This window comes from Hyla sarda, chromosome 6 (genome assembly GCF_029499605.1).
Source record: "Hyla sarda isolate aHylSar1 chromosome 6, aHylSar1.hap1, whole genome shotgun sequence".
Lineage (NCBI taxonomy): Eukaryota > Metazoa > Chordata > Amphibia > Anura > Hylidae > Hyla > Hyla sarda.
In genome coordinates this window covers 268,653,151-268,675,493 of record NC_079194.1, presented here as the reverse complement: position 1 = coordinate 268,675,493, position 22,343 = coordinate 268,653,151, and the positions used below count along the sequence as shown (strand labels likewise).

Below are 22,343 nucleotides of genomic sequence, written 5' to 3'. Positions count from 1 at the left end.
AACAGTGGACCCCCCCACATGTGACCCCATTTTTTGAACTACACCCCTCACGGAAGGTAATAAGGGGTGCAGGGAGAATTTACACCCCACTGACATTTGACGGATCTTTGGAACAGTGGGCTGTGCAAATTAAAAATTTTATTTTTCATTTTCACAGACCCCTGTTTCAAAAATCTGTCAGACACCTGTGGGGCGTAAATGCTCACTGTACCCCTTATTACATTCCGTGAGGGGTGTAGTTTCCAAAATGGGGTCACATGTGGGTATTTATTGTTTTGCACTTATGTCAGAACCGCTGTAAAATCAGCCACCCCTGTGCAAATCACCAATTTAGACCTCAAATTTACATGGTGCACTCTCCCTTCTGAGCCTTGTTGTGCGTCCCCAGAACACTTTGCGCCCACATATGGGGTATCTCCGTACTCAGGAGAAATTGCGTTACAAATTTCGGAGGCTTTTTTTCTTTTACGGCTTGTGAAATTTTAAAGTATGGGGCAACATCAGTATGTTAGTGTACAAAAATGTTTTTTTTTTTTATACACAAACATGCTGGTGTAGACCCCAACTTCACCTTTTCATAAGGGGTAAAAGGAGAAAAAGCCCCCCAAAATTTGTTAGGCAATTTCTCCCGAGTACGGCGATACCCCATATGTGGCCCTAAACTGTTGCCTTGAAATACGACAGGGCTCCAAAGTGAGAGCGCAATGCGCATTTGAGGCCTAAATTAGGGATTTGCATAGGGGTGGACATAGGGGTATTCTACACCAGTGATTCCCAAACAGGGTGCCTCCAGCTGTTGCTAAACTCCCAGCATGCTTGGACAGTCAATGGCTGTCCGGAAATGCTGGGAGTTTTTGTTTTGCAACAGCTGGAGGCTCCGTTTTGGAAACACTGCTGTAGGATACGTTTTTCATTTTTATTGGGGGGGGGGGAAGGGGGGGTAGTAGGGGGGGGCAGTGTACGTGTGTATATGTGTTTTTAGGTTACATTCACACTGACGGCGGATTACACTGAGTCTCCGATATACACCGATGGGTGGGCATAGCGGGGGGGAACCGAACTTTAACCCCCCCCGCCCCCAGTCTGCTATTGGTCGGTCGCTCGGCCGATCAATAGCAGAAATAGGAGGGGTGGCAACCCTGCCAACTCACCCCTATCTCTTCAAGGGGGATCGAGGGTGTCTTGGACACCCTCGATCCCCCTTATTTTATCGTGGAGCCGCCGTTGCGCTCCCCCTGCAAACACCATAGATGCCGTGATCAGAACTGATCACGGCATCTATGGGGTTAATGCTGCCGGGACCGGCGCGATCGCGGCCCCGGCAGCTGCAGTGGGACTCCGGCTGTGATTGACAGCTGAGTCCCACCCGCGATCTCCTGCGCTGCCCAGAGCAGGAGATCGCTTGGACGTATGCATACGTCCAATAGCGGGAAGGGGTTAATATCTCTAAAACGCTTTTACCAAATATTCTGATTCTGAGACAGTTTTTTCGTGACATATTCTACTTTATTTTGGTGGTAAATTTTTGTCGTTACATGCATCCTTTTTTGGTGAAAAATCCCAAAATTTCATGAAAGTTTTGAAAATGTTGCATTTTTCTAACTTTGAAGCTCTCTGCTTGTAAGGAAAATGGATCTTCCCAATAATTTTAATTTTTATTCACAAATACAATATGTCCACTTTACGTTGGCATCATAAAATGGACATATTTTTACTTTTTGAAAAAATTAAAGGGCTTCAAAGTAGAGCAGCAATTTTCATGAAAATTGAAAATTCATGAAAATTGCAAAATCTGAAGGGACAGATGTTCCAGAACTACAACTCCCAGCATGCCTGGGCAGTCTAGGCATGCTGAGAGTTGTAGTTTGGCAACATCTGGAGGGCTACAGTTTGGGCACCACTGTAACAGTGGTCCCCAAACTGTGACCCTCCAGATGTTGCAAAACTACAACTCCCAGCATGCCCAGACAGATCACTTTACTTTCACTTTCATTCCCCCCCCCCATGTCGCTTCCCTACTTGAGCCAGGATCCAGCAGTCTGCAGCGACAATCAGCTGTTCCCAGGCATCTTCTCCTGCAGGTATCGACCTCCATCTTCTCCCCATGTTCCCCGCGACATCCAGGGGTGGGCAGAATGGGGGGTTGCCATGGCAACCCACTGTCATGCTCTGCCATTGTTCAGAATCAGTTCTGTCCACTGGCAGGGGATAGGAGGAGATCGTATCACTGCGACCTCACTCCTACCCTGCAAGATGATCTGGGCTGTCACTGACAGGTCAGATCATCACCATTTTCTGGGCGATCGGGTCACCAGAGACCCGATCAGCCCGGAATAGCAGAACATCGCATGTCTGAATTGACATGCGATTTTCTGCGATCGCCGACATGGTGGGAGTCTCAGGACCCCCCTCGGCGTTTGCCTCGGACGCCTGCTGAACGATTTCAGCAGGCGTCCGGTTTCGCAACCCGCGCGGCGGGATGCGAAATTCCCACGGACGTATGAGTACGTGCCTGATCCTTAAGACCCAGGGCGCAGGGACGTACTCATACATGTCTGGTCCTTAAGTGGTTAAAGGAGAAGTCCCATGCCCGATCAGTACAGAAAAACGTACTCCCCGATCTGGGAATAAGTTTTAGATTGCGGGGGGCTTCCGGGCGCTGTGGCCCCCTGCGATCTCCTGTGCAGAGCCCCAGCTCTCCCACAGAGGGGCACGTCACGACCCCCGCCTCCATATTTCTCTATGGGAGAGCCAAAGATAGCAGAACGTCTCTCCCATAGAGATATATGGAGGCGGGGGTCGTGACGCGCTACTCTGTGGGAGAGCTGGGGCTCTGTACAGACGATCGCGGGGGGCCACAGCACTTCTTTAATGCCATGTTTTGACCCCTATAACTTTTTTTTATTTTTCAACATATGGAGCCATGATTTGTAGTTTTAATGGTACCACTTTTGCGTATATATGACTTTTTTATCACTTTTAATTAAATGTATTCTGGGACATGATGTGACCCAAAAATCTTCAATTTTTGGTGTTTTGAATTATTTTGCGTTTACGCCTTTTACCGTGCAACATCAGGAACATCATAATTTAATAGTTCGGACATTTATGCATGCGGCGATAACAAATATTTGTTAAGTGTTTTATTTGAACAAATGGTGATTTGAACTTTTATTAGGGGGAGTTTTTTTATATTTTTAAAAACATTTTTTTTTTTTTTTTTTTATATATTTTTGCCGCTCTAGGGGCCTATCATGAGCCATAATTAGATGGCTTACATAGATCAATGTAATGCTATTGCACTCGATTGCTTAGTGCTGCTTTAAGCTATCGCCGATCCACTGAGTCCCCGTTCTGTCCCCGAGACCCCAGGGATGACCGACATTTAATCTTTAAATGCTGTGATTGCTACTGATCATGGCATTTAACCATTTCAATGAAGCCATCTCCAATGTCTGTTTTTACCGGCAGATGTCAGCTGCTGATAGCAGCGGGGATCTGCTGGTTATGACACGGAGCCGACCCGAAAGTGACATAAAACAACATCTTTTTTTTTTTTTTTTTTTTTTTTTTTTACAGGGAGTAAATTACAAATCTTATTTATTTTACCTGCTCTATCACATGCATATAATTTTAATGACAGTGCCCATTTAAGTTAAATAGAAGCTTGTAAATATGTATCTTATTTTAAAATAAAATTTCCACTTTTGGGGCATGATGCTAAAACTACCATTCCCAGCATGCAAGATTGCGAGCCATTCTGCTTTATGCACTTCCCCATCCTAATTATTATTCCTTCACTGTTATAAACACAGATGCACTGTCCCTCTACATGATATCATTGAAGACATCCCGGTTACAGTGGATTACATGTAGAAAATAATCAGACAAATAATCAGCATGTTAACGGAACTGAAAATAAACAATAAAGTAGAAATTACATGACGCGTGAACAGCACAGCTACGATGCAAAGCCAAGTACATTACAATGTACCCGCGTGATCTTCACCTCCAGCGTGGGAAGACACAAGCCGCGCTGGCCAATACAGTTGCTGAGGCTACTGCACCATGGCCAGTGAGTTCTGTGCAGGAGCCCTTTTCTGATGAGCAGGACTCGGGAACTGTACTGCCAAGAGTGTCCTGCATCGTGCAGTCTTAAAACATTTGATTTACCCTTCAAAACACTTCCTTCCATCAACCTTTCATATGCCATGATCAATACTAATTACGGCGTAAAAAGTATCTGTGGGGCTTGGAAGGGACTTATCGGACCACTCGCAGTGTGATTGCTGGGGTCAAATGAGCCAAGGTATGGCCAAAGGTCTCCTTACCTCCCGCATGTGCCACTTCTGTGATCCTTCTGTATGTTCTTTTATTCTGACAGACTATAGAAATTGATCACAGATAACACTGATCAGTGCTATGCCATAGCATAGCACTGTATAGTATTATCAACCAATAGATTGCTATAAATAGTCCCCTGCGGGGAGTTAAAAAGTTTATAGAACAGTGAATAAGCCCCTACCCTAATAAAAATTAAATGGTCCCTTTTTTCTTTTTTAACAATAAAGATAGGCAAAAAAATAAAACAAACATATTTGGTTTTGCCATGTGTGGAAATGTCTGAACTAGTAGAATATTATGTTAATCATCCCGTACGGTAAATGGCATAACCATAAAAAAAAAAAACAGTCGAAACAAGTCGAAATAAGTCCAAAATAGTAGATTTTTGGTCAAAAAAATCCCCCCTCCCCCCCCCCCAAAAAAAAAAAAATTTTTTTATAAAAAGCTACCAAAAAAGTACATATTCACAAAAATAATCTCTGTTACAGCCATATAAATAGAAAAATAAGAAAGTCATATGGGGTCAGAAGAGGACAATTTTAAACATTGTATTATTGTACAGTATTGACCAACAAAATAAACATAATGGCCCAGATTTATCAAAGTTTGTATAGCTTTTTTTCCCGTAACTTAGGCGCAGCTTTGGCTCAACTCCGCTTATGTGCGACTTTTTCTTTGTTTACATCCCATCGCTCATCTTGACATCTTGCTCACGTAGACATTTTTTTTTTTTTTACTTTCCAGTACACCCTGATTTATCAACTGCGACTGGCACAGATCTAGGCACATCTGATTAAAAAGCTCCAGCAATCTACACCAACTTGAACCTTGCTTATGTTTCTGCTTTTCTGATTACCTGATCACAGATCACACTGATTTTACATCCCCACCTTGTCTCCCACCCACCCCCCGCAGCACATCGCCCATCTGTCTGCTACCTGTTGCAAGACTACAACTCCCAGCATGCCCTTACAGTGAGGGCATGCTGGGAGTTGTATTCTTGTAGCAGGCGGGAGATGTGCGGCACGGGTGGGTAGGAGACAAGGGGGGATGGGATAGAATCAGATGGAATATACAAAAAAGATTGCAGCAGCACACATTGGTCAAAAAATTGAGGCTCTTAGCGCACTCTTTTGATGGGGGACACATTTTTGATCAAAAGAGTGCGCTAAGTGCCTACATTTTTTGACCAATGTGTGCTGCTGCTGCAATCTTCTTTTTTGTATACTCTGTATCTGCCACAGCAGTGTGCACCCGTGTATTAGGTTGTTGTGCTGGCTATTTTTCTTTTTGCTTAGAATCAGATGGAGCCTGGGCGGCTGCAGAGTGATGCCAGCCCGGGCTCCTTTTAACACACCTCGGCGCCATGGAGATTTTTGAGTCCCTAATGTAATTTCACATTTCCCGCTGGGTCCCATGATTGGCGGGGACCGAACAGCCAATCACGGGACCCGCCGGGAAATTTGATCTTACAGTAGTACCTAGAAAAACTCTGCGGCTCTGTTATATGATAAAAGGAGCCCAGGCTGGCATCACTCTGCAGCTGCCCGGGACTCCCGCAGACAGGCTGGGAGATGTGCAGGAGCCGTCCCTGTCATCCCTCAGTGCTGCGGTACATGCTTAGATATGGCTGGGATGGCTCCTGCACATCTCCCGACCAGCTGCGGGAGTCCCTGGCAGCTGCAGTGTTATGTCAGCCCTGTAGTTGTGGGGCGGATGACAAGCTTCTCACCTGCCCCCTACCGCACTATTACAACTCCCAGCATGCCCTTACAATAAGGTCATGCTGGGAGTTGTAGTTGTGCAGCAGAGGGCAGGTGACAAGCTTGTCACCCACCGCACAACTACAGCTCCCAGCATGTTCTTACTGTAAGGGAATGCTGGGAGTTGTAGTCATGCAGGGGGTGGGGGGGTAGAGGACAAGCTTGTCACTTGCCCACACATCTCACGCACCACATTACTACAACTCCCAACATGTTCGTACTGTGTGCATGCTGTGGGAGTTGTGGTCGTGCAGCATGGAAGATGCGCGGGCGGGGGACAATAAATTTATTGACCTATTTTTCTTGTTTGCTTTTTTTCTCATTTTAGATCCGTGTATCCTGTGGACTACTTTGGATTTGGTTGACTGCGTCAATGATCAGCATGTTTTCTTTCTTTCTGTTTAATGTTAATAAAATGGTTAACAAGGGCTTGCGGGGGAGTGTTTTTATTGGAATACATTTTTTTTAAACGTGTTGTGTTTTTATTCACTTGACAGGCTTAGTAGTGGAAGTTGTCTTATAGACTGAGTCCATTAGTAAGCCGGGGCTTAGCGTTAGCCACAAAAACAGCTAGCGCTAACCCCCAATTATTACCCCGGTAGCCACCGCCACAGGCGAGCCGGGAAGAGCCTGTACCAACAGGCCCAGAGGGTCAAAAATGGCGCTCCTGGGCCTAGGCGGTAACAGGCTGGCGTTATTTAGGCTGGCGAGGGCCAACAATGGTCCTCGCCCACCCTGGTAATGTCAGGCTGTTGCTGCTTGGTTGGTATTTGCCTGAAAATAAAAATTGGGGGAACCCTATGCGTTTTTTTAAAATAATTAATTATTTATGCAAAAGAAAAAGAAAAAAAACACAAACTCATAAGGTTCCCCCTATTTTTATTCTCAGCCAAATACCAACCAAGCAGCAACAGCCTGACATTACCAGGGTGTGCGAGGACCATTGACTAACCTAAATAACACCAGCCTGTTATCGCCTAGGCCCAGGAGTGCCATTTTTGACACACAGGGCCTGTTGGTACCGGCTCTTCCTGGCACCAATGTGGGGTTGGGTAATAATTGGAGGTTAACGCTAGCTGTTTTTGGGGCTAACACTAAGCCCGGTTTAGTAATGGACTCCCTCCTATAAGACGGCTTCCACTACTAAGCCTGTGAAGTAAATAAAATAAAAAAACACAACACGTTTACAAAAAAAAAATTCCAATAAAACACTCCCCCCAAAGCCCTCGTTAACCATTTTATTAACATTAAACAAGAGAAAACACTGGTTACCGTAGTCCTCCAAATCTAAAATAATCCACAGGATACACAGATCTGAAATGAGAAGTAAAAAAAAAAATAAACAGTTAGTACATTTAGGGGGAAAAAAAGTGGTAAAAAATGTAATAAACACATATATATATCAAAATTTTTTTCAAAGCTGCAAATTGGTGTTCTGAAGTCATTTATTGGTTTTTGCTTGTGTGCTAAAAAATTGGTGTTCAAAAGTGATTTATTGGTTTTTGCTTATGTAAGCCAGATTCATCATCCCCCTGTGATAGTATGATAAATGTGCCATACATAAGCAAAACTAAAGCAAAAAAAATGCCTACAGAACTTGCTTACCAAAGCAACAATGATAAATCTTTCCCAATGTGAATTTTACCGTAAACTGCACTGCATAATAAAAACAACCCCCTCCCAAGCTGAAAATTTTTGTTTTCTTTAAATGTTCGAAATGATCAAAATATACAGTGATCCCTCAAATTACAATGACCTCAACATACAATATTTTCAACATACAATTGTCTTTTCTGGACCATTGTCATTTGAAACCAACATACAATGCTATGGACAGTCCAGATCTGAGAAACATGTCAATGGTTGGAAGAAACAACCAATCAGAATGGGCATTTCACTGGAAAAACCTCTGTATTCCTAAAGTGCCTGCACTGACTGGCTGTCTGGTAACGCCCCCTACAGTACAGGGAGGTATTAGATGTTCTGTGCTACTCTGTGTATTCTGCTGCTCAGCATTTGGAACAAACTGTTCAGAACGCTGGAGCCGTGAGCTTCTGATGTCATAGCCCCTTTCCCTCATGACATCATGCCCTGCCCCCTCAATGCAAGTCTTTGGGAGGGGGCGTGGACTTGAATTGAGGGGGCAGGGTGTGATGTCATGAGGGGGTGGGACTATGACTTCATGAGCTCCCGGCTCCAGTGTTCGGTACAGTTTGTTCCAAATGCTGAGCAGCGGAGTACCCCTTTAACTTATGCCACAGTTAGCTGCTCCTTTGGACACCAGTTGAGGCCGGCTCCATTTAACTTATTTAGGACATTGCATGTACTGTACAGGACCCTGAATAAGCTCCTGTTCTCTACATAGACAGTGACTTACAGCTTTATCTATATTAGTTATCTACTTTTTCTATTTTTGGATGACATTTTGGTGGCTTCAGAACCAGTTACCAGATTTCAACATACAATGGTCTCAATATACAATCGTCGTCCTGGAACCGATTAATATTGTAACTTGAGGGAACACTGTATGCAAATAAAGAGAAACAAATTGTAAAAATTAAAATTCTTCATTGAGTGTTTTCATGCATCATCCAAGGTGCACTGAGATTTTTAAGACTACTATACTACTTCAAGACATGGAGAAAATATTAAACATTGTGCCCATCAGCATGAACAACATGGAATGCTGGGGGCATAATGAATATGTGATCTTTACATAACACCCATCTCCTTTCTTTTATATATTGCAGATAAAAAATATATATAATTGAAAGATATAAACTGCTGCTTTACTGTGAAATACACAAAAAAAAAAGTGTGTGTGAGTCTATGTGTGTGTTATACACATCATTGCTTGCCTATTAAAGGCAAAAGAAATAATACAGCAGTGTCAGGAGAGCACTTGAATCACACTGATTAGAAAACTCTTAAGTAATCTCTCTGTATAATATATCTGAGAGATGAGAAGCTTGAACATTGAATAAATTGTTCAACATAGTGGTTTCTAGGCAAAGAACAAATCCATTTACAGAGAGGTGGCCCAATATCTAATATCTCTGAAAATCAGTTCCTGCTGTATAGCAAGAGATATTTATGGAACAGCAACAGATTTAGAAAGAAAAAACTCAGTATAAGCATTATGTAGTGTGATGGCCCTTCTTGAACAACAGGATGATAAGCAGTGTTAAGCAGTGAATTATAAACACCAAGGCCAAAGGGGTCCATGACCACTCACAGTGCTTCTAGGGGTCTTTTCTGGGATATGCATTCATTTAGGGGTTAGCTAACAACCAGTTGTCAATATATTCGTAGAAGCAGAAAAGGGCATAGGGGGAGACTTATCAAAATCTGTGCAAGGTAAAAGTTGCCCATAGCAACCAATCCGATTGCTTCTTTCATTTTGCATAGGCCTTTTTAAAAATGAAAGAGGCAAGCTGTTTGTTTGCTATGGGCAACTGGGTAACTTTTCCTCTGGACAGGTTTTGATAAATCTCCCCCATACTGTTTAGTGCTCATTCACACAGCCGCCTGCCCCCGTAAAAAAAAATCCCCGTTCTGCAATCCATTTTCTACTTTAGCAAACGGGTTGAAACGGCTGTAAAAGGATCCCATTGATCCCATCCATGATGGGAGTAGTAGTTCCCTGGCTGCGGGAGTTTGCTGGTGGCTGGGGAGACTACATTAGTGCTTGTACTACTACTACTACTCCCATCATGGAATAGAGCGTGTTCCACAATGGGGGTTGTAGTACAGGGGCTGAGGGATTGGTCGCATCGGGTCTCACATCTGAGACCCAATGCGATCAGAAGTTATTAAGCATGGGAGCGGGCAGCATGCTCCGCAACCCTGGGCTCCCCCGCGGGGAGCCCTGAATGGCCTGTACCAAGGAGCCATTCATGGCTTTCAGCGGGGTTTTTAAAATGAACATTGTGAGTGGCAGCGTGGGTCATATCTATATTAAAAGCGCTGTGGGGGGCAAGATATATAGCGCTGCTGGCCCGATGCTGCTGATTCAATACTTTTCATACATAGCGCTGCAGGGGCATATGTATATAGATGTGCTTGGGGACCAGAGCGCTATATGTCTGCCCCCCCAGCGCATCTATATACATATGCCACCGCAGCGCTATGTATGAAAAGTATTGTATCAGCAGCATCGGGCCGGCCAACTACTGATAGATATACTTTTCACATATAGCGCTGCGGCGGCATATGTATATAGATGCGCTGAGGGGGCCAGATAACTCTATATGTCTGCTCCCCAGCGCATCTACATACATATGCTCCTGCAGCGCTATGTATGAAAAGTATTGTATCAGCAGCATCGGGATGGCTGGCTGCTGACCGATGCTGCTGCTAGAATGCTTTTCACATATAGCGCTGTGGTGGCATATTATATATGTGCTGCGGGGGGTATATTATACCTGTGCTGAGATGGCATATTATACATATGCTGCACCGGCCATTCAGGGCTCCCTGCGGGAGGATTTAAAAATGAAAGTAAACACACAGGGTTAAGGACCATGCCGCCCATTCCCCTGCTTAATAATTTCTGATCGCATCTGGTCTCAGAAGTGAGACCCGTTGCGATCAATCCCTCAGCCCCTGTACTACAGCCCCCATCATGGAACAGACTCTGTTCCATGATAGAGTAGTAGTACAAGCATTAATGTAGTCCCCCCAGCCACCCACAGCCAGGGAACTACTACTCCCATCATGGAAACAAGTCTGTTCCATGATGGGTGTAGTAGTAGTCCTGGCTGTGGGAGTCTGTAGGTGGCTGACTTTTCAACGGATGAAAATCTGAAGCTAAAGGATGCCACAGAATGTCATCCGTTTGCATCAGTTTGGTCCGTTTAGGAGGCAGTGACAGGAGAAAAACGGGACGGAAGTAAAAGTCTGTGTGAACCTAGCCTTAACAGAATTACTAGATAACTTAGAAGCAGAAACTCTAGGAAGTGGGCGGGCAGCTTAGCAGGACACATAGCGATTGGTCAACAAATATCTGTAGGCTGATTGGCTATCGCTGTGTATCACGGTGAGTGTGCAGGAGGCAGACCTAGGGAGTGGGGAAGCTGTTCATTGCTCGAGGTCCATAGCATCTACAGAACAATAGAGAACCAAAAGAAAGATTAAAATCCAGCACAAACACCTCTCTGTAAGTATACACCAACTCTCATTTGAGAGTATGTGATATCCCTGTGCATAAGCCTTGCTAACCCCTGATGACGTGACTGATGTGGGTTTTGGTGTTTTAGTATATATTAACCCCAGCACTCCTCCTGGGCACTAGGTTCTATAGCATCTACAGAGATACAGTAATTAACTGTCACTCACTGGGTCTCCTGCTAAGCTGCCCACCCACTTCCTAGTGTTTCTGCTTCTAAGTTATCTAGTAATTCTGTTAAGGCTAGGTTCACACAGACGTTTACTTCCGTCCCGTTTTTCTCCCGTCACTGCCTCCTAAACAGACCATACTACTAACGGATGCAAACTGATGCAAACGGATGACATTCTGTGGCATCATTTAGCATCAGATTTTCATCCGTTGAAAAGTCTGCCACCTATAAAGATGCGCTGGGGAGCAGACATATAGCGTTATCTGGCCCCCTCAGTGGTGGGGCACTAAAGCAGCTCAGTGGCAGCTATAGTCTACCAAAAAGCTGCTTCAGAACAGTGATGGCCCAGACTTACTAAAGTAAAAGCATCGTAACCCTGATGCAGAAATCAACTTACGATGGCCTCTGAGAGGCCATTATACGTTAAATCGATTGCATGTTGGGGGTTATTGTATGTCAGGACTAGTTGACTAGTGGTTCTCCACCTTTTTGGCGAATTTGCACGGGAGGGGTACCTGTGGACAAAAGGCGTGTACTTACCTTTATACTAATGCATACCTCCTCCATCTTAATCACTTGTGCTATTATTCCCCCCTCCATTTTTATCCCCTTGTGCCATTATTATCCGATATGGCAAATGGGAATCAGAGGGAGGGGAGAATGGCACAAGGGGATTAAGATGGAGCGGGAATAATAGCACAAGGGGATTAAAGGACAACTGCAGCGGTATGACACTTATCCCCTATCCACAGAATAGGGGATAAGTGTTTGATTGCGGGGGGTCCGACCGCTTGGACCCCCCTCGATCTCCCTAACGGGGCGCCGCCATTAGCGCTCATGGTGAGCGCTAAGGTGCGTAGCGTTGACCTAGAGGTCGACGGTGACGCCCCGTCTCCTCCACGTCTCCTCCCCGTTCTCATACAGTTCTATGGGGGTGACGGGGAGGCAGCCTCCCCGCCTCTCCCATAGAGATGTATGGAGGAGGCGTGCCGGCTGCAACGTCATGCTGTGGCTGGCACGCCCCCTGCACGGGACAACCGCGGCCCTGTACAGGAGATCACAGGGGGTCCCAGCGGTCGGACCCCCGCGATCAAACACTTATCCCCTATCCTGTGGATAGGGGATAAGGGTTAATCAAGCTGCAGATGTCCTTTAATATGGAGGTGGGAATAATAGCACAAGGTGCTTAAGATGTTAAAATGGAGGGGGAATAATAGCACAAGGGGATTAATATGGAGGGGGGAATAATAGCACAAGGGGATTAAGATGGAGTGGGGGGGGGGGGATAATCAACCCCCCTCCATATTAATCCCCGCGTGCCATTATCCCCCCTCCCTCTGATCCCCTTGTGCCATTTCCCCCCCCCCCTCTGATCCCCTTGTGCCATTTCCCCCCCCCCCCCCTCTGATCCCCTTGTGCCATTTCCCCCCCCCCCTCTGATCCCCTTGTGCCATTTCCCCCCCCCCTCTGATCCCCTTGTGCCATTTCCCCCCCCCCCTCTGATCCCCTTGTGCCATTTCCCCCCCCCCCTCTGATCCCCTTGTGCCATTTCACCCCCCCCCCTCCATCTTAATCCCCTTGTGCTGTTATTCCACCATTCATCTTAATCCCCTTGGAGGGGGGGGGAAATGGCGCAAGAGGATCAGAGGGAGGGGGAAATGGCGCTAGAGGATCGGAGGGAGAAATAACGGCACAAGAAATTAAGATGGGGGGAAGGGTTAATCATTACTCACCCCCCCCCCCCACCTCCATATTAATCCACTTGTGCCATTTTTCCTCCCTCCCTCTGATCCCCTTGTGCCATTACCCCCCCCCCCCCCCATTATGGCAAAAGGGGATCGGAGGAAGGGGGGAATAATGGCACAAGGGGGATTAAGATGGAGGGGGAATAATAGCATATAGGGATTAATATGGAGGGGGGATAATAGCATAAAGAGATTAAGATGGAGGGGGAAGGATAGCACAAATGGATTAAGATGAAGGGGGGGGGGATAATCAACCACCCCCCCTCCATATTAATCCCCGTGTGCCATTATTCCCCCTCCCTCTGATCCCCTTGTGCCATTATCAGATATGGCAAAAGGGGATCAGAGGAAGGGGGGAATGGCACAAGGGAATTAAGATGGAGGGGGGGGGGGGGGAATGGCGCAAGAGGATCGGAGGGAGGAATAACAGCACAAGAGATTAAGATGGAGGGGGGGGGGGGTTTAATCCCCTTGTGCCATTTTTCCTCCCTCCCTCTGATCCCCTTGTGCCATTTTGCCTCCCTCCCTCTTATCCCTTTGTGCCATTTTTCTCCCCTCCACCTTAATCTCCTTGTGCCATTATTATCCAATATGGCAAAAGGGGATCAGAGGGAGGGAGGAATAATGGCACAAGAGATTAAGATGGAGGGGGGAGATTTAATCATTACCCCCCCCCCCCCCCACCTCCATCTTAATCCCCTTGTGCTATTATCGGATGTAGCAAAAGGTGATCTGGGGGGGGGGGGGGGGGGAATAATGGCACAAGGGGATTAAGATGGTGGAGGGGGGGATGGGGAGAAATAAAGCACAATGCATGCAAGTCTTAATGCAAGCCATTATCCCTCTCCCCCTCCATCTTAATGCCCTCCCTCCATCCCATACACTTATTTCTAACTTTTTAACTATCTTTTTACTTTACTGGGCCTCCTGCGTTCCCCTTGCCGGCCCCTTCATGCAGCGTGTCTTGGCCGCATGCGCTGTGCGGCACCTCCACCCAACGTCAGGGGAGGTCACACGTCTCCCCGGCAACCACGCAGCTCACTTACAGTAGCCGCGGCCGCCGCACAGGCCGCGCTACTGTACAGTGAGCTGCTGCGGCTATGCACTGACTTACACTGGTCAATGCGTGGCCGCTATTTGTCAGCGCTTTGGTATACCCCTGCTCAACCCATGGCGTACCCTTAGAGGTACGTGTACCACGGGTTGAGAACCACTGTACTAGACTACTTCCAAATAAGGTGTCCACATGTTTTTACAGTAATTGTAAAAATATCCACCTTATATCCACCTTATATGGAAAAATATCCACCTTATATGGAAGTATTCTAGTAGATCTATATAGTTATATATATATATATGTATAAATATATAATATATACCTGTGTCTTCTACTTGTGAGCTTAGATTTGCTTTGGACTTGATAAAGGGAGGAATCCCGAAAGCTTGTCTCTACAAAATTCTGTTAGTTTAATAAAAAAGGTATTACAAGAAACTGCAACATTTTATGATTTGCATCTGCATCACTGGACTAATACGGCTACTCAAATTTACTATATAACATATATATATATATATATATATCAACAGGAGAATACAGCAGCACACTGCTAGCACAAAGATATAGATGAAACATGAGTATATAGATAAAACATGAGTATATAGATAGAACATGAAAAGCTAAACAGCTGTAATGCAATAAATGAAGATATGAAACTATGAAAATATGAGGTACTTAGCTTGCAAATTTGGCGCCAAATAGCATGGACCATCCCACCACGGTAAGGTGACCTCATTCTGGGACGGACCCTACATTGTGTATATGCCTCTGTGTGAACAGTACAACAGGCATGCAAGGTCTGAAACATCCAAGGCACCTTATATACACCTAATAGAGGTGGGTGGGGTGCAGGAGCCAACATGGAGGTAGCACCCCACCCACCACTCCTGCACCCCACCCACCTCTATTAGGTGTATATAAGGTGCGTTGGATGTTTCAGACCTTGCATGCCTGTTGTACTGTTCACACAGAGGCATATACACAGTGTAGGGTCCGTCCCAGAATGAGGTCACCTTATCGTAGTGGGACGGTCCACGCTATTTGGCGCCAAATTTGCAAGCTAAGTACCTCATATTTTCATAGTTTCATATCTTCATTTATTGCATTACAGCTGTATAGCTTTTCATGTTCTATCTATATACTCATGTTTTATCTATATACTCACGTTTCATCTATATCTTTGTGCTAGCAGTGTGCTGCTGTATTCTCCTGTTGCTGTATATTTAGCCCAGCAGCTTGCACCTGCAAGCCAGGTTTTTACAATAATTTGGATCAATAGTGCTGGCCAATTTATCCTTTGGTTTTATATATATATATATATATATATATATATATATATATATATATATATATATATATATAAAATAGTAAATTTGAGTAGCCGTATTAGTCCAGTGATGCAGATGCAAATCAAAAAAATTTGCAGTATCTTGTAATACCTTTTTTATTTGGACTAACAGAATTTTGTAGAGACAAGCTTTCGGGATACCTCCCTTTATCAAGTCCAAAGCAAATCTAAACTCACAAGCAGAATACACAGGTTACATCTAACAAATAGACAAAAGATGTGGAGAATTCACACTAAGATGGGCCATAAATTGTCCTGCTATAGGAACATAGACTAAATAGATAAGGATGAGAAAATGGGGGGGCCAGGGGAGAGACTGGTAATTAACCCCTTAAGGACTTAGCCCTTTTTCACCTTAAGGACGTTTTTTGCAATTCTGACCACGGTCACTTTAAACATTAATAACTCTGGAATGCTTTTAGTTATCATTCTGATTCCGAGATTGTTTTTCCGTGACATATTCTACTTTAACATATTGGTAAAATTTTGTGGTAACTTGCATCCTTTCTTGGTGAAAAATCCCAAAATTTGATGAAAAATGTGAAAATTTAGCATTTTTCTAATTTTTAAGCTCTCTGCTTGTAAGGAAAATGGATATTCCAATTATTTTTTATTTTTATTCACATTTCCAATATGTCTACTTTATGTTTGCATCATAAAATTGACGTGTTTTTACTTTTGGAAGACACCAGAGGGCTTCAAAGTTCAGCAGCAATTTTCCAATTTTTCACAAAATTTTGAAACTCTTTTTTTCAGGGACCAGTTCAGGTTTGAAGTGGATTTGAAGGGTCTTCATATTAGAAATACCCCACAAATGACCCCATTATAAAAACTACACCCTCCAAAGTATTCACAATGACCCTTTAGGTGTTTCACAGGAATAGCAGCAAAGTGAAAGAGAAAATTCACAATCTTCATTTTTTTTTTACACTCGCATGTTCTTGTAGACCCAATTTTTGAATTTTTACAAGGGCTAAAAGGAGAAATGCGCTGACAGACTGTACATGCTGTGAGTTTTAGTTTTGCAACAGCTGTAGGCACACTGGTTATGTATCACTAAGTTTGTGACCTTACTCAGTGTTTCACAACCAGTGTGCCTCCAGCTGTTGCAAAACTACAACTCCCAGCATGTACGGTGCATGGTGTACGGTGACTGCTGAGAGTTGTAGTTTGAAACAGCTGGAGGCACACCGGTCGTGAAACACTGAGTTAGGTAAAAAGAAACTCTGAGTTTCACAACCATTGTGCCTTCAGCTGTTGCAAAACTACAACTCTCAGCAGTCACCGACAGCCAACGGGCATGCTGGGAGTTGCAGTTATGCAACCAGCAGATGCACCACTACAACTCCCAGCATGCACTTTAGCTGTTTGTGCAAGCTGGGAGTTGTAGTTATACAACCACTGAAGGTACACTTTTCCATAGAAAAAATGTGCCTCCAGCTGTTGCAAAACCATAAGTCCCAGCATGCCCATAAGGGAATGCTGGGAGTTGTGGTTGTCTGCCTCCTGCTGTTGCATAACTAGAGCTCCCAGCATGCCCTTTTTGCATGCAGGGAGTTGTTGCTAAGCAACAGCAGGAGGCTGCCGGCACACAGGTCAGTCCCGCCGCTGCCACTGCTCCTGGGGCACCGGCCCCAACAGGGACGCCGGGGATCGGGGTCCCCAGCTCCCGGGGTGCACATCCCGCACCCGCTCACGTCCTCCGGAAGAGGGGCGGAGCGGGTTGCGGGAGTGACACCCGCAGCAGGTGCCCTGATTGGTCGGCCGACGAATCAGGGCGTCGTGAGGTGGCACCAGTGCCACCTCACCCCTGCTGGCTATGGCTGTTCGGGGCCGTCAGAGACGGCCCCGATCAGCCAGTAATTCCGGGTCACCTGGTCACTGGAGACCCGATTGACCCGGAATCGCCGCAGATCTGCGGCCATCGCCGACATGGGGGGGGGCATAATGACCCCCCTGGGCGATATGCCGGGATGCCGGCTGAACGATTTCAGCAGGCATCTGGCTCCGGTCCCCAGCCGGCTAGCGGTGGGGACCGGAATTCCCACTGGCGTATGGATACGCCCTGCGTCCTTAAGGACTTGGAAAGCAGGACGTATCCATACGCCCTGCGTCCTGAAGAGGTTAAGCAGGGCATAGTGAGATGCAAAAGAGAATACAGTACATACAGCACAGGTTATAAGACAATACAGTACAGGTTATAAGAAATTTTGATAATGAGAAAAAAGCTAAAATCCATATTAAGTCCTCTTTTTTCGAGTCAAAAAATAGTATAATTTTTTCTTCAAATGTCTTTCTCTTGTGTGTTTTTGAAGTTCCCTCTCAGTATCTTGATTGTAAGGTCATGTATGGAGTGGCCTGTTGGAGTAAAATGATGTCCAACTGGGGTGCAGTAGTCATTTTCTTTATGGCGGTTGATGGAATGTCTGTGTAGATTCATCCTTTCGTTGAGTTTCCGGCTGGTTTCACCAATGTAGCATCCCATGTCACACTTGGTGCATTGTATCATGTAGACCACATTTGGGGATGTGCAGGAGTATAGTCCCTTAATGTTATGTCTTGTTATTGTGGGTGGCTTCCATGTGATGCTACATTGGTGAAACCAGCCGGAAATTCAACAAAAGATGAATCTACACAGACATTCCATCAACCGCCATAAAGAAAATGACTACTGCACCCCAGTTGGACATCATTTTACTCAAACAGGCCACTCCATGCATGACCTTACAATCAAGATACTGAGAGGGAACTTCAAAAACACAAGAGAAAGACATTTGAAGCCAAAATGATACTATTTTTTGACTCTGAAAAAAGGAGACTCAATGTGGATTTGAGCTTTTTATCTCATTATCAAAAATTTTTATAACCTGTATTGTATTCTCTCATATCCTGCACTGTACTGTACTGTATTCTCTTATTTCCTGCACTGTACTGTATTGTCTTATAACCTGTGCTGTATGTACTGTCTTCTCTTTTGCATCTCACTTTGTTCTGCTTAATTATCAGTCTCTCCCCTGCTCCCCCCCTCCCTCCCCCTTTTTCTCATACCCAATAAAAACAGCACATCCAGAAAAATGAAAAAAGTAGGTAGGGGTGCACGCATATTCAGAACCTCAGTCCTCCGGTTCTCTAATCCATAGGCAAAAATAGATGCAGCACACCACGTAGTAGAATTCAAACGGTGAATTTATTCCATGATGTGAAAGAGACTACGTTTCACCAGCCTTTCACTGGATTTCTTAAGTGTAGACATGTGACATGACCCAGGCTCTTATCAGTCCACTCATTACAAAATCGTGACGTATGTAAACAACACACAATTAGGGCATCACATACATATGATGAATATGTAATTTGCACTGATCTTTATTTATATGTGCAATATACATATACTTTTCATTGTGCACAATCGATCAGTGTTACACAGCCTGTGCATATAAAATACAGTTTCCATCCTCCTGTGTTTAAAAATTACCTCCTGAGACGCTGCCATGACACCATCCATCCAGGACGCCGGGTCAGTGTGGTTTCGGAGAAGCCGCTGACTTCCGGTATCCAGGTTACGTCACTGTACGGCCTTAGAAACCTGTGTACTGCCGCTTCTTGAGCCGCTGTCTGCGCATGTTCCGTAATGTCAGGTAAGTGTCCTTAGAGACACGCATCAATGCATACTCAGAATAGGAAGGAGCGTCCTTAACAACGTAGTATGTTTTTGGAATGCAGAACATCCATCATAGTACAAGACATGTAGATCCCAGCATTCTTCCTTACCCAACTGGATCATCTGATTACATAGGTCCAGAGCTTCATTCCACATAATTAATAGGCATAACAGTCCATAGTTGCTTGTATGGGTAATTCATACTAAGAACAACAGTGAGGCCACTGGTTCATTCATAGCATTCTAGCATATCGGAAGGGCCTGGGGTCAGCACTGCAAGCTTCTTGAAAACGTATTTCTTTAAAGGGGTATTCCAGGATTTTTTATTATTTGTCTATGTTACAGGGGCTGTAAAGTTAGTGTAGTTCATAATATAGTGTCTGTACCTGTGTGTGACAGTTTTCTCACAATTCTTATGTGATTTTCACCCCAATATTTATTTTTAACAGCATACAAAAATTACTGTTGTCTCAGATTTTTCCCAGGTTGCAATGCGGCCGAGACCCAACTCACTAGTCAGCTGATGACAGGGAGCCTGTCTGCTTCAATGTGTGGAGCGATCTCTTGGTGGGAGAGAGATCAATCTGCAACTAATGCAACAGCTATAGGCACCCTGATTGAAAACCACAGCTCTTTTGAATGGATGCAGCTCATTTATGTTTCAATGGGTGGGGTGGCTGATGTGTGGGAGGGAGGAAAATGGAAATATGGGATTTATAGACAAAAAAGAAAACTCAAACAGGAAATACCAGTTCACAAAAAGCTAGCCAAAGTATTATGGTAATCTCACAACATAGCCATTTAGCCCCAAGACAAGTGCAGATCCTTCCTAAGCATGCCCATTACTGCCAGGTACGTACTAAAATCGCCTTATGGTGGAAAACCCCTTTAATGTGTAAAACGTACAAGGTACAGTAGAACAAATGGAAGTGACATGTTTCAGTCCTTCTAACAAGCCTTAGTCATACATGACTAAGGCTTGCTAGGTGGACCGAAACGCGTCACTTCCATTTGTTCTGTTCTACCTTGTGCGTTTCATACAATAAAGAAGCATTGTTCTCAAAAAGCTTGCAGTGCTGGACATTTCCTTTTTGCATCTATACCAGCCTTTTAAATGCAGAAACCACTTTTGCGCAGTAATCTGTGTCCTTTGGGTGTTTATTATGTCATTGCTGCTTATGGGCAAGATTTATCCAGTACAAAATATTAAAATATTATGTATATGAAAGATTTGGTAACACCCTTTATAAGCTAGCTTTAACCCCTAAAGGACCCAGCCCATTTTCACCTTAACCTCTTAAGGACCCAGTACGTATGGGTACGTCCTGGGTCCCGGTCCTGCGATATAACACGGGGTCACACGGTGACCTCGCATGATATCACGGCGGGCCCGGCGTCATAGTGAAGCGCGATGCGCCGCTAATAGCGCACGGCTAAAAATGAAAGTAAAAGTGCCCGGCTAGCTCAGGGAGCTGTTCGGGATCGCTGCGGTATAATCGCGGCATCCCGAACAGCTGTAGCTGATCGCCTAATGAATGCTTCAAGCCTGAGATCCAGGCTTGAGCATTCAATCGCTGAAAACACTGATTGATCCATTCCTATGGAGATGCATCAATCAGTGTAAAAGATCAGTTAATGCAATGTTATAGCCCCCTATAGGAGCTATAATATTGCATAAGAAAACTGTAAAAAAAATCATTAACCCTTTCAATTATCCCTTCCCCTAATAAAAGTTTGAATCACCCAGCATTTCCAAGAATAAAAAAAAACACAGTGTAAATAAAAATAAACATATGTGGTATCGCCACGTGCGGAAATGTCCGAATTATAAAAATATACTGCTTTTCAAACCGCACGTTCAATGGCGTACGCGCAAAAAAAATTCCAAAGTCCAAAATAGCGCATTTTTGATCACTTTTTATACCACTAAAAATTTAATAAAAAGTGATCAAAAAGTCTGATCAGAACAAAAATGGTACCGCTAAAAACCTTCAGATCACGGCGCAAAAAATAAAAAAGTTATAGGGGTCAGAAGATGACCATTTTAAGCGTATACATTTTCCTGCATGCATTCATGATTTTTTTCTGAAGTGATACAAAATCAAACCTCTATAAGTAGGGTATCATTTTAACCGTATGGACCTACAGAATAAAGATAACGTGTCATTTTTGTAGAAAAATTTACTGCGTAAAACCGGAAGCCCCCAAAACTTACAAAATAGTGTTTTTTCATCAATTTTGTCGCACATTGATTTTTTTCCCCCCCTTTTCACCTTACATTTTTGGCGTAAAATGACTAATGACATTACAAAGTAGAATTAGTGACGCAAAAAATAAGCCATCATATAGAATTTTAGGTGAAAATTTTATAGAGTTATGATTTTTTAACGTTAAGGAGGAAAAATTGAAAATGAAAAAACGGAAAAAGCCTGGGTCCTTAAGGGGTTAAGGACCCAGGCATTTTTTGCACATCTGACCACGGTCACTTTCAGTATTAATAACTCTGGGATACTTTTTCTTTTCATTCTGATTCCGAGATTTTTTTTCGTGACATATTCTACTTTATGTAAGTGGTACATTTTTGTCGATACTTGCATCATTTCTTGGTGAAAAATTAAAATATTTTATGAAAAATGTAAAAATTAACCTTTTTTTTTTTTTTTAACTTTGAAGCTCTCTGCTTGTAAGGAAAATGGACATACCAAATAAATCATATATTGATTCGCATATACAATATGTCTACTTATACTGCATCATAAAGTTTACTTGTTTTTACTTTTGGAAGACATCAGAGGGCTTCAAAGTTCAGCAGCAATGCTGTGCGGTGCATGGGGGGGGGGGCGTCCAAAATCGTGAATATTGGCCAAACCGATAATCAGTCGATCCCTATTAGAAATACCCCACAAATGACCCCATTTTAAAAACTGCACCCCACAAAGTATTCAACCTGACATTCAGAAAGTGTGTTAACCTAACAGGAACAGGAATAGCCGCAAAGTGAAGCAGAAAATTCTAAATCTTCATTACTTACACTCGCATGTTCTTGTAGACCCAGTTTTTGGCATACTATTTTGGAAACTACACCC

At 44.2% G+C, this 22,343-nt stretch overlaps 1 protein-coding gene across 5 annotated transcripts in view; it reads left to right on the top strand.

Annotated features, from left to right (window-relative positions):
* The window catches only part of LOC130277036 (ADP-ribose glycohydrolase MACROD1-like), a 656,083-nt gene that overhangs the window by 213,175 nt on the left and 420,565 nt on the right, over positions 1–22,343 (top strand). Inside the window, exon 5 of one of the 5 annotated variants that reach the window (XR_008845344.1) lies at positions 5,089–5,159. The exons of the other annotated variants lie outside the window; for them this stretch is intronic. The gene's annotated coding sequence lies outside the window, so the exon portion shown is untranslated. Of the gene's footprint in view, positions 1–5,088; positions 5,160–22,343 lie in introns of those variants that run through there. 5 annotated transcript variants of the gene reach the window in all.